This window comes from Callionymus lyra, chromosome 3, assembly GCF_982586985.1.
Source record: "Callionymus lyra chromosome 3, fCalLyr1.hap1.1, whole genome shotgun sequence".
Classification (NCBI taxonomy): domain Eukaryota; kingdom Metazoa; phylum Chordata; class Actinopteri; order Syngnathiformes; family Callionymidae; genus Callionymus; species Callionymus lyra.
This window is the reverse complement of record NC_141820.1, coordinates 28,551,029-28,562,412: the sequence shown is the minus strand read 5'-3', so window position 1 is coordinate 28,562,412 and position 11,384 is coordinate 28,551,029.

Here is an 11,384-nt window from a genome sequence, read left to right as displayed (position 1 = left end):
CCTCTGTAGCAGCTGTTTGATAAAGACATGTTTCATTACTTTTATTTTCTAGTATTAAACTAACAAAGATTCTCTGAAATATTGCAATTTACATATATAAACTGTATATATTATTGATCTATTAGTAATTAAAATAATAATGATAACATTAAGGACATAAATATAACAATAGAGAATTAAATGTAATGTGCTGACACATTTTATTTTGTTATAGCTTTAAATTCTGCAGTTTTTGAAAACATACATATTAAGAGTTACGTTTTCTTGTACAGTAGACTAAGGGAAGTTCCAAGAGGAAATAAGGGGAGAGTCGATACAGCCAGGATTAGTTCTGGAGCGTGGGTCTGATAATTAAGTTGAGCAGAATACAAAAGTGATTCTCCTTATTGTCAGTTTATTTTTCACCACAATGGTGCAGTGATGCAACTTCAATTACTGCTCCAGCTGAGAGAGTCCATCAACCTCGCACCACTTCACATACAAACAAGACCTCATCACTCGAGGATACTTTCCTGACTGCCAACTTTATTTCTCCCGGAGACCTCGTCTCTGCTTGGATATTCTATCTGACGTCACCTAAGAGTTCAGCAAAAGTAACACTTTTTAAACACACGGCTCATTTCGAATACAAACTTTATTCAGCTTTTCATCGTCGACATTTGGATTAGGTGCGGTTGATAAGTCTCCGTGGTATTTGCCTCCTCGCTTGCGGGCGTCTTCTCATGCATTTACTTCAGCCTTAATGTTGTGGGCGACATCATTTCGTATTCATTCATGACCACAGGGAGTGAATCCTGCGTGGAGAGCTCTCCTCAAACATGCTTGACGAAGGTCAACAGGGACACGTGTGCGGATAGCGTCGCACACTCCAACCTCTCCAGTGCGGCGACTTTGAATACATTCAGCAGGACAAGCTGGTTAAAGAGGTGTGGAGTCGTTAAGTGGGTTTACAGAGAGAGCCGCGAGAAATGAGAGAGGTAGGAACGACATGTCAGTCATGGGGCTTTTTATTCAGACTGGCAGTTTGTGACCGAGGAGTGACACTGAAGCAGAAGACTGCAGGAAATGCTCGAACAGCGGCTGAGCAGCCAACCTTAAAACTGCCAGTGACAGTAGCAGACAGGCCTGACCCTGCCTTGATGTAAGACCATCACGTCTTAAATTATTGGCACGAAGCAGAAGAAGGATTTGACAAAGAATAAGCTGACGTGTTCACTTTCTACCACTGAAGATGAGTTTAAAAATTGCCTAACAGCCCAAATTATGACTTAACATTTCACTTTCTAAAGTCATATTTCAGACCATAAAGGACTGTATATGAATATGAAATGTCTTTATAGCAAAGTTATGTTTTTTGACGTGATCTACAGGCTAAGCAATAAGAAAGGTTTGCACATATGCTGATGGTGTCAAACTTAAAGTAAGTATTTTGCATGGATAGTGTTTAGACAGTATTGGAGATTAGCTGCTCAAACTATCTTAATTCAGCATTAATTGTCTAAAAGATCATCTGCAAAAATCTAACTTTCAACTCCCCTCAAAGCTGCATGTTCCAGTCCAATATTTGAGATTTACAATCTGTGCTTAAACGATGTGAGTCATGCTATCAACATATATTGTTTGAGATCAGAATTTCGAAGTCAAATATAGATACTTGAAGCTCTTGTGGGCTAAAAAACTCTACTTCACTCGCCAGCATTGAATTAGAAATGTGATATATTAGAATATAAATAACAATTATCTTGCATTTCCTCTCCAAGACGCAGTAAGTCTCTCATCATTATGATCTTTTAAAAAGTTCTCCTCGTCTTAAATCTCAGCGAACGAGAGGAAAAAAAAAAGGGTGGGACTAACGTACATTTTCACAACAAACAGATTAATACTGATAAGTACAATAGAGGTCCAAGATCAATTATAGACACTTAAATCAAGACATTAGTTGCTCTTAGAAAAATGTTTCATTTGCCAGATCAAAAGAGGTGGTTTTGGTACATAAGGAGGATAACCTGGTTAGTGTTAGTAAAGCAATATAGATAGACTTTTTGGCTACTTAATAAAAGAAGTGATGGTGGTTGGCCACGGATGATATTCTTTTTGTGAGTTGTCTTCTTGGTCGTAAGGAAAATAAATCCGGTGACAAATATCTTTGGTTCAGCTTGTACATCCTTACTTTCATCCTTTGAGGATGTTATCCAGGACGGTGTTTAGATTTTCACACAGAAATTTATTATGGCAGAAAACATGAATTTTCTCTTTCATCGATTTGACTCTGTGCTGAGAGTCCAAATTCATCACTTTCATTTATTCTTTTATAAACGAGAACGTGTTCCCAGATGATCCATTTAACTGTTTTGGAGGTTGCTCTTTTCCCCCTGAAAACTTTTGTGTATAAAAACTTCACTTCACTTAAAAATACAATTAATCTAAATACCTGTGTTTGTCTTGATGAGAAATTCTGTCGGATTATGAAAGTTCCATAAACTGTCGACTCCAAATGTATATTTTATGTAGATTGAGAAACAAAGAGACCATCAAGTCATGTTATAATGTTTCCCCTAAAACCAAAGCAGAATGTGCAATGCTGCTGAAAAAGATATAATTTTGACATTGCAAATATCTAGCGTCTTTTGCAAGCTAATCATTCATGGAAGTCTGTAAATAAGCACTAAATGTAATCAGCTTTTCCGATAGGATTGTTCCAGCTACTTCAGGGGACTGCCTCCAGCCACATTATAAAAAGATCTAAACGCACCCGTCTCAATCAAATGGAACATAAGCATTAAAAAGCAGTCGCTGGAGTGTGCCTCGCGTGATGAAGAGGAGATATTAAAATTAGACTATGCTCTCTGTGTCACATTAAACTGATGAAAATCCACCACCAAGATGTAAACCCATTTACTATAAATGTGCACGGCGCAGATGCAGACGCTCTGAGAAAGAACGCGTTAGATAAAGTAATGTTATTGAAGTGGTGAAAGTCGTTGAAATAAAAACTTTCATTGAAGTTTAATCACATCAAGTGTAAAATGGATAGCTTGATTTATCAGTTGGTCAGTGGACTGGACTGTTCTTTGCAGGAGGTAACTCGGTTCTAGGCTTGTTCAGAGGTAAGTGGGAGAGTTAGGGAGAGAGGCAGTTGTTGGGTATATAAAAATAAAACCCCTAATTCCAGGTCAGAATGTTTCCAGAATCTAAATTAGAATGTGTTGTAAACACAACGTTGGAATTATAAGTAAAGTTGTGAACCTTATCAGAATTTTTGGAAGTCTTCTGGGGTTAGTACATGCTAGTTGGAAACAATTGTCCTGCAGGCTAACAGAGTGTATTGAACCATAGAAAAATCTTGACATTTATCTTCATGCTGCCCTCAACAGAGTAAAGAGAAGGAGGGCTTTTTTTATAAGCTACATGTGCCTCTGTTGTTAGCTGGAAACCGAACTGTGATTTTGCATATAAATCAATGTGTTTACCTTACGTGCAGTCGGGGAGGTCAAGGATCTAAGATAGTATCTAAACTCTATTAGATTTACAATCCACACTTCAATCCCTCTGTGGCAGGATGAATTCCTGCATTGATTGCTTGAGATAAAGAAGGAAAATGATGGATTGGTTGATGAATGACTGGCACTGAGGGTCTATGTGTCAGTAGTTAGGTGAGTGGGTTGATGGTCAAATGGTTTGAGAGACAGTAGATAACCGGGTAGCTAGATATTAGGATTAAATTATTAGGGATGTATGGATCAAATTTCAATAGTCCCGATACCTGTACCTGGGTTTTGAGTATCGACTATAACCGATTCCATACCAGTGTCAAAATAATTACTTTCTTGCCATAGTGTGAGAAAACACTGGTCATCCTTCAAATAATAAGCGAAAACCAACCCAGTACAGAATTAAAGCTGGTATTTATTTAAATAACGTTAACTAGTATCAGAGAAAACACTCTTAAATTTGATTTGACTGTATTTATGCGGCCCTCTTAATGTCAACGTTTGATCATGTATAAATGGTTCTAATGCATTAACAAATGTATTTTGTATTTATTATTAATTTACATGTTCATACTTGTTTAATTTTTCCCTCCTTTCTTGTGTGTAATTTTTCGAGTATACAGTGCCTTGCGAAAGTATTCGGCCCCCTTGAACCTTTCAACATTTCGCCACATTTCAGGCTTCAAACATAAAGATATAAAATTTTAATTTTTTGTCATGAATCAACAACAAGTGGGACACAATCGTGAAGTGGAACGAAATTTATTGGATAATTTAAACTTTTTTAACAAATAAAAAACTGAAAAGTGGGGCGTGCAATATTATTCGGCCCCTTTACTTTCAGTGCAGCAAACTCACTCCAGAAGTTCAGTGAGGATCTTTGAATGATCCAATGTTGTCCTAAATGACTGATGATGATAAATAGAATGCACCTGTGTGTAATCAAGTCTCCGTATAAATGCACCTGCTCTTTGATAGTCTCAGGGTTCTGTTTAAAGCACAGAGAGAACCATGAAGACAAAGGAACACACCAGACAGGTCCGAGATACTGTTGTGGAGAAGTTTAAAGCCGGATTTGGATACAAAAAGATTTCCCAAGCTTTAAACATCTCAAGGAGCACTGTGCAAGCAATTATATTGAAATGGAAGGAGTATCAGACCACTGCAAATCTACCAAGACCCGGCCGTCCCTCCAAACTTTCATCTCAAACAAGGAGAAGACTGATCAGAGATGCAGCCAAGAGGCCCATGATCACTCTGGATGAACTGCAGATAACTACAGCTGAGGTGGGAGAGTCTGTCCATAGGACAACAATCAGTCGTGCACTGCACAAATCTGGCCTTTATGGAAGAGTGGCAAGAAGAAAGCCATTTCTCAAAGATATCCATAAAAAGTCTTGTTTAAAGTTTGCCACAAGCCACCTGGGAGACACACCAAACATGTGGAAGAAGGTGCTCTGGTCAGATGAAACCAAAATCGAACTTTTTGGCCACAATGCAAAACGATATGTTTGGCGTAAAAGCAACACAGCTCATCACCCTGAACACACCATCCCCACTGTCAAACATGGTGGTGGCAGCATCATGGTTTGGGCCTGCTTTTCTTCAGCAGGGACAGGGAAGATGGCTAAAATTGATGGGAAGATGGATGGAGCCAAATACAGGACCATTCTGGAAGAAAACCTGTTGGAGTCTGCAAAAGACCTGAGACTGGGACGGAGATTTATCTTCCAACAGGACAATGATCCAAAACATAAAGCCAAATCTACAATGGAATGGTTCACAAATAGACGTATCCAGGTGTTAGAATGGCCAAGTCAAAGTCCAGACCTGAATCCAATCGAGAATCTGTGGAAAGAGCTGAAGACTACTGTTCACAAACGCTCTCCATCCAACCTCACTGAGCTCGAGCTGTTTTGCAAGGAAGAATGGGCAAGAATTCCAGTCTCTCGATGTGCAAAACTGATAGAGACATACCCCAAGCGACTTGCAGCTGTAATTGCAGCAAAAGGTGGCGCTACAAAGTATTAGCGCAAGGGGGCCGAATAATATTGCACGCCCCACTTTTCAGTTTTTTATTTGTTTAAAAAGTTTAAATTATCCAATAAATTTCGTTCCACTTCACGATTGTGTCCCACTTGTTGTTGATTCTTTACAAAAAATTAAAATTGTATATCTTTATGTTTGAAGCCTGAAATGTGGCGAAATGTTGAAAGGTTCAAGGGGGCCGAATACTTTCGCAAGGCACTGTATATTAATCCCTCAAAACATTTTAGTTAGAAAAAATGTTTTGAAAAAAAATCATATATTCAAGAATAAAACTGCAGCTTATTTATCTTAATAAAAGTCATGGCCTAATGACGAATGTCCTTCTTTTAAGGGATTTTCTCGTCATTCTTTTTTGCTCAACATTCACAGAATTTAATGTGGCCCTTGAAGAATTATAATTACCCACCCCTGGCCTAAAGATAGATAGATAGATACTTTATTCATCTTACAGAGAAATTCACGGTTCAGCAGCTCCAGAATATGTTACAAAGAAATAGAAACAAAGAGAAAGGGAGTGCAAGTACTGAAAGAAGTGTCCACTAGAAGTAACTAGCAGGGGGATCAGCTGGGCAGGTACCAGGTCCAGCGCCATGATCATGTGGGATCAGGGGTGCCCTGCTTCTTAGGAACCCCTGCGTTAGGAAAATGTTGTCGGAACATGATCTGGAGCTTGTAATCCATGCGTTTGTTTCTTCTCGTCTGGACTATTGTAACAGTTTGTTTTCATGTCTTAACAAGAAGGAGCTGTCTCGCCTGCAGTTGATTCAGAACTCTGCAGCAAGAATTCTGACCCGCTCTAGTAGAAGAACTCACATTTCTCCGATCCTTAAAACTCTTCACTGGCTTCCACTTTCTTTCAGGATCAACTTTAAAATTCTGGTTCTTACTTTCAGAGCTATTCATGGTCAGGCTCCTCCTTACATCACTGATCTGATCCAGCCTTACACCCCAGCTCGGGCTCTGAGGTCTGTGGATCAGAATCTACTTATGGTTCCACGCACACGGCTCAGGACCAGAGGAGAGAAATCTTTTCAGGCTGTTGTTCCTAAGCTTTGGAACGATCTTCCTCTCTCTTTGCGCTTGATGGAGTCTACTGACTCCTTTAAGAAACACCTTAAGACGTTTTTATTTGTTCAGGCTTTTCCTTGAATTTCTCGAACTCCTGTGTTGTTCTCAGTATTATCTTGATCTTTAAAGTATGTACTTTTTTGAGTATTGTTTTGATTGTCTAAGCGCTTTGTGACCCTGGTCTCGAAAAGCGCTATATAAATAAATATTACTTACTTACTTACTTACTTACTTAAATATGAGGAGCTTATTGTCCAACCGTGGCCCCTATGACAGGTAGCTAGGTAGGCTGAATAATCGGTAGGTGGGTAGTTGCGTAGGTTTGCTAATGTGTAAGTGTGATATTCAAGGTAAAAGTTGGTATGGTGATAGCAAGGGAAGTTGTTTGTTGGGTCTAAACAGTATCATCTGTGTGTGAGGGTAGGTAGGTAAGTGGTGTGACAGTTTAGTCTGTTATGACTGATTGTTGTTGATCTTGGCAGGGAGCCACCTTGGTTTGCTCTTCCTGTTGAAAAGATAAACTGGGTGATCAGAAGGCGTGTTGGCAGGTTGAACGATAGAGTGTAACTCGTAACTAGATCAAGTGAGGTTGCTGAGTAAGTAGAAGGTAGCTCGGTGCCAAAAAATCACTTCTTTCTATTGTGAGCAGTGTCACACTCAGCACAATGGTTGGGACTCAGATGTGCTGATCCTCTTCCTGGGCCTTTCACACTATGAGAGCTAAAGTGAAGGGAAAAGAAACATCATTATTACAGGCATGCTGTGTTTAAAACCTCAGGCGCGCCACCAGGATGTCTTCTTTATTATATCTAGTGAAGTGTTTTATTTCTCTTTATTTAACCTCAAATACTTTATTAACGAACCCATTAAGTTTTGGAGAAATATTTAAGGAACTAGGGCGGACGGTGTCAAAGTTTGTTCATTCTCCCCTGTGTTGCATGGGTTTACTCCAGGTACTCCGGTTTCTTCCCACAGTCCAAAAACACACAGAGGTAGCTGGAGAACTGTGTGAATGGTTGTATGTCTTTGTGTGCCCTATGACAGACTGGTGTCCTGTTCAGGGTGTCCCCCACCTCTCACCCAATGAAACTGGGATAGACTCCAAAAAGAATGAATTAATTTCAGGAACTGCCTTTTCGTAAAAGGGATTTGATAAGCCTTGGGGATTATTTATGACTATCTATAAGGGTTAATGGTGATACACAACAAATCCTTTGCATGTATCAGGAATATGGTAATGTGGAAGTCAAAACTCTCACCTGAACATCAAGAAACAAGGAAATACAACTTTTTCAGATGCAACACTCAAAGACAAAAATAATTCCACTTTTTATTTGCCTTCATTCTCCCTCAGATCTCTGTGTCAGGCTTGATAAAAGAATACCAACTTGTCTGAGGTTTGTATCGCACAGGTTAGTACCACAGAAGTACAACGCGCCCCTGTTACTGCTCTGCAAATAAATCAATTAGCCTTAATGAGACCTCAAGGGACGAGCGCTAATGTGCTATGCCGATTCCAGGGCAGCCCTTACAAGTCCTTTTGTACTTTCGCCGACCTTTTTTCTTTTGGGGTGGAAGAGGAAACGTTTTGAGACGAACTCACAGTTGACATTAGCATTTCAGATATGATTGCATTATGCAGATACATTTAGAGTGGATTTAGTGCGACGAGCGGCAATAATCAAAAGAGCGCGCCTAAGAGAGAGCGACAGACCCAACCCCTGTCACTGTGTAATTTTAGGCTCATTTGCTCCCTCCGGAGACCGAGACCTGCATGAATAATCATGAGAAAATCTATGACACACCAATGGGAATTGGAAGGAACAGATAGAGGAGTCTGCGGGAGCACTGGGACAAAACACTGATGCCAGAGGCGGTAGTGCATTTAGTTGTTGTAGATGAGTTCATCAATAGACTAAATGAGATACTTGCATCACTTTAGAGATGCCTTTTTTTTTCCAACAGAGAAGTAAAAGGAAAATAGCCGAAAAAGAAAAGCAATTAGTTTGACACCACAGTGGTCAGATGCAACAATTAAAACAAAATAGAAGAGATGCATACAGAACACACCAGAAAGTGACTCAATAAAGAAGTTTGTGATACAATTATTATTTTTTGTCAATTGAGGTTTTATGATATTAAGATACCTGGCAATAGATTTGATCATGTGTAAAAAAAGGCTTTGACAACTTCTTGTATGGCCGAGCTGATTCTGGTTATTTTATGAGGCTGCATTTCTTTAGACGAAAGGTTTCAAAGAAAAAAAAAAACAAGTAAATTGTCTCGAGGAAAAAATGTGAAATAAAATGAAATGTCATGAAGCTAGCTCATAATAAAACATATGTATTTATTTGTACTGTACTGTACATCGGTTTACATTATATTTATAAGATTAATAAGATGATTGTACACTTCGAATATTGGCGATTTTTGTTTTGAATATATAACTTACTCCTACAATTGCAGAATTTTCAACTGTGATACAGTTATTTACAACTATATCAAACATTTATCCAGTGTTCTCGAACAATTTGCGACTGTGATTAAACAAACAAGATCCACTCCATGACCCTCATTGAACTTTGCTGTCCTTCTCTATACTCTCCTCTTTTCTCTCACTGTATCCTCTCTCACTCTTTTCTCCATCCATCTGTGTGCCCTACCCCATCCGCCCTCCCAGCCGGTCACAGCAGGAGGCCGTCAACACGGAGTCTGGTTCTGCTCCAGGTTTCTGCCTTCTAAAAGGAAGTGTTTCCTCACTGGCTTTTCCTTGATTTTCTGGAACTCCTGTGTTGTTCTCAGTATTATCTTGATCTTTAAAGTATATACTTTTTTGAGTATTGTTTTGATTGTTAAAGTGCTTTGTGACCCTGGTCTGGAAAAGCGCTATATAAATAAATATTACTTACTTACTTACTTACTGTCAGGCTGTGATTCACTCATTGTGGAGTTACTAGGATCTTTTTTTTCTTTTCACCAATATAGTGTTACTTAAACTGTAATGTGTCTTCAGGTAAAACTTTTAAAATGGAAAAATGACGACATTTAGATGTCCTTCCCAACTGAGAAAGCTTCAATCTTGAATTCTTATCTACTCATCATTCATACACTGATGGCAGTAGGCTGTGACGCAGGTCACCATCTGAACCACCAAGAGCAAACAGCGATAACAACGACATAAACAAGTTTGGAGCAGTAAACGATACAGCAGTTAAGAACATCCTACACTTTTAAAGATGCTCCGTTTTATTCTAGATCACAATGTTTAACCCGATAAGGTTGTTTGGTGCCTCCTAATCTTACTGTAGTGGCATACTTTACACATTTTTAAATAAAACATTAAAATAACCTAAAAAACACTGCTCGCTATGTCAAACCAGTTAATAACCATTCATCTGACCTACTATGATCATATGTAGCACAAATACCAACTCTTATTCAAGATTAATGGAGTGAATAAATAAATTATGCTCAAATCAAAACAATATCAACATCTGCTCCATTGACCGAGTTCAATTAAGTTAAATTGTGAAAATGTAGTGCAGTGTTCATCACCACACACTCCAGCATTATTTCCCATCTTCCACTATCATTTATTTCTCAACAACATCAAGGCCTGAGAAGGAAAAAAAAGAGTCAAGGTCTTGTAAATAATGTAGAATTGGTTAAATTTCCATTAATTTCTGCAGCCTGTGCAAGATTTTCAATTCCTATCGGCATCGGCCCCAAACTACTGCATCGGTTTAAACTGCGAGGTGACGAGACCGTAAATAACAACGGAGCTAAATATTCAACTCTTAATTACAGCAAATAATGAGACTGTAAGTGTTATTGTTATGCTAGTATGCAACCAACAAATCCCCAAAGTTGTAATTTAAAAAGGTGTTTCCCAAGACATAAAAAACATTGATTTAATATGTTTTATTTTATCTCATAATTTTTACTTGAACAATTTTTCCTGTACTTTAATGAGATATTTTAAGTGTGCAGTTGTATTTGGAAGAAGAGGTGACAGAGGATGCTGGTTACTATGGCAACACCGTATAAGTTTTAACCAACTTGTCGTGTGGAAGTTTTTTGTTGCAACATTGGAGGTGATACCAGGTGAATAATTTAGCCGAAAACAAAACAATTTTTGGTGGAAATGCTAGTCAAATACTGCAAAAAAAAGTTGTTTATTACGAGGAGGTTTTTCAACATTTTGGTAATGATTTGTATTGCAAAGCTCAATGGAAACCCTTTCTGAATTTAGATTTTTTTTTTGCCGTTTCACGCCGGCCGTGTCTCCAGAGGGCACGTAAAGTCACAAGCAATCAAATTTCACACGAGTGTCCAAAACAACCTTTCATTATGTAACTGAGCTGTCTTGTTAGATTAACACATGCAGTCAAACATTGCATCTGTTGCCACTGTTAATTACTCAAATCCGACAGTACCCTTTATCTCACCGCACCTGAACTCACCTGGCACAAAGTCATACACACAGTTTTGCCTGAACTCCGAACATTATTGGTGATGAGAACCGAGAACAGACTGTGACTGTTGAAAAATACTCAAAACTAGAAAAGCACTCAAACAGAGCATACTTTCGCCAAGGACCTCACTACACTTTGTAAATCGCAGGTTACAATTGAATATTTAAAACAAGGTTCATTATTAAATAATTTTGTCCACACACAGCGAAAAAAAACCTCCCCAAACAAAACAGATCACTGACCTCAACGCTTTGGTGTGAGAGTTCAATGTCCAACCATGATACGAGTGAAGTTAGCAGTA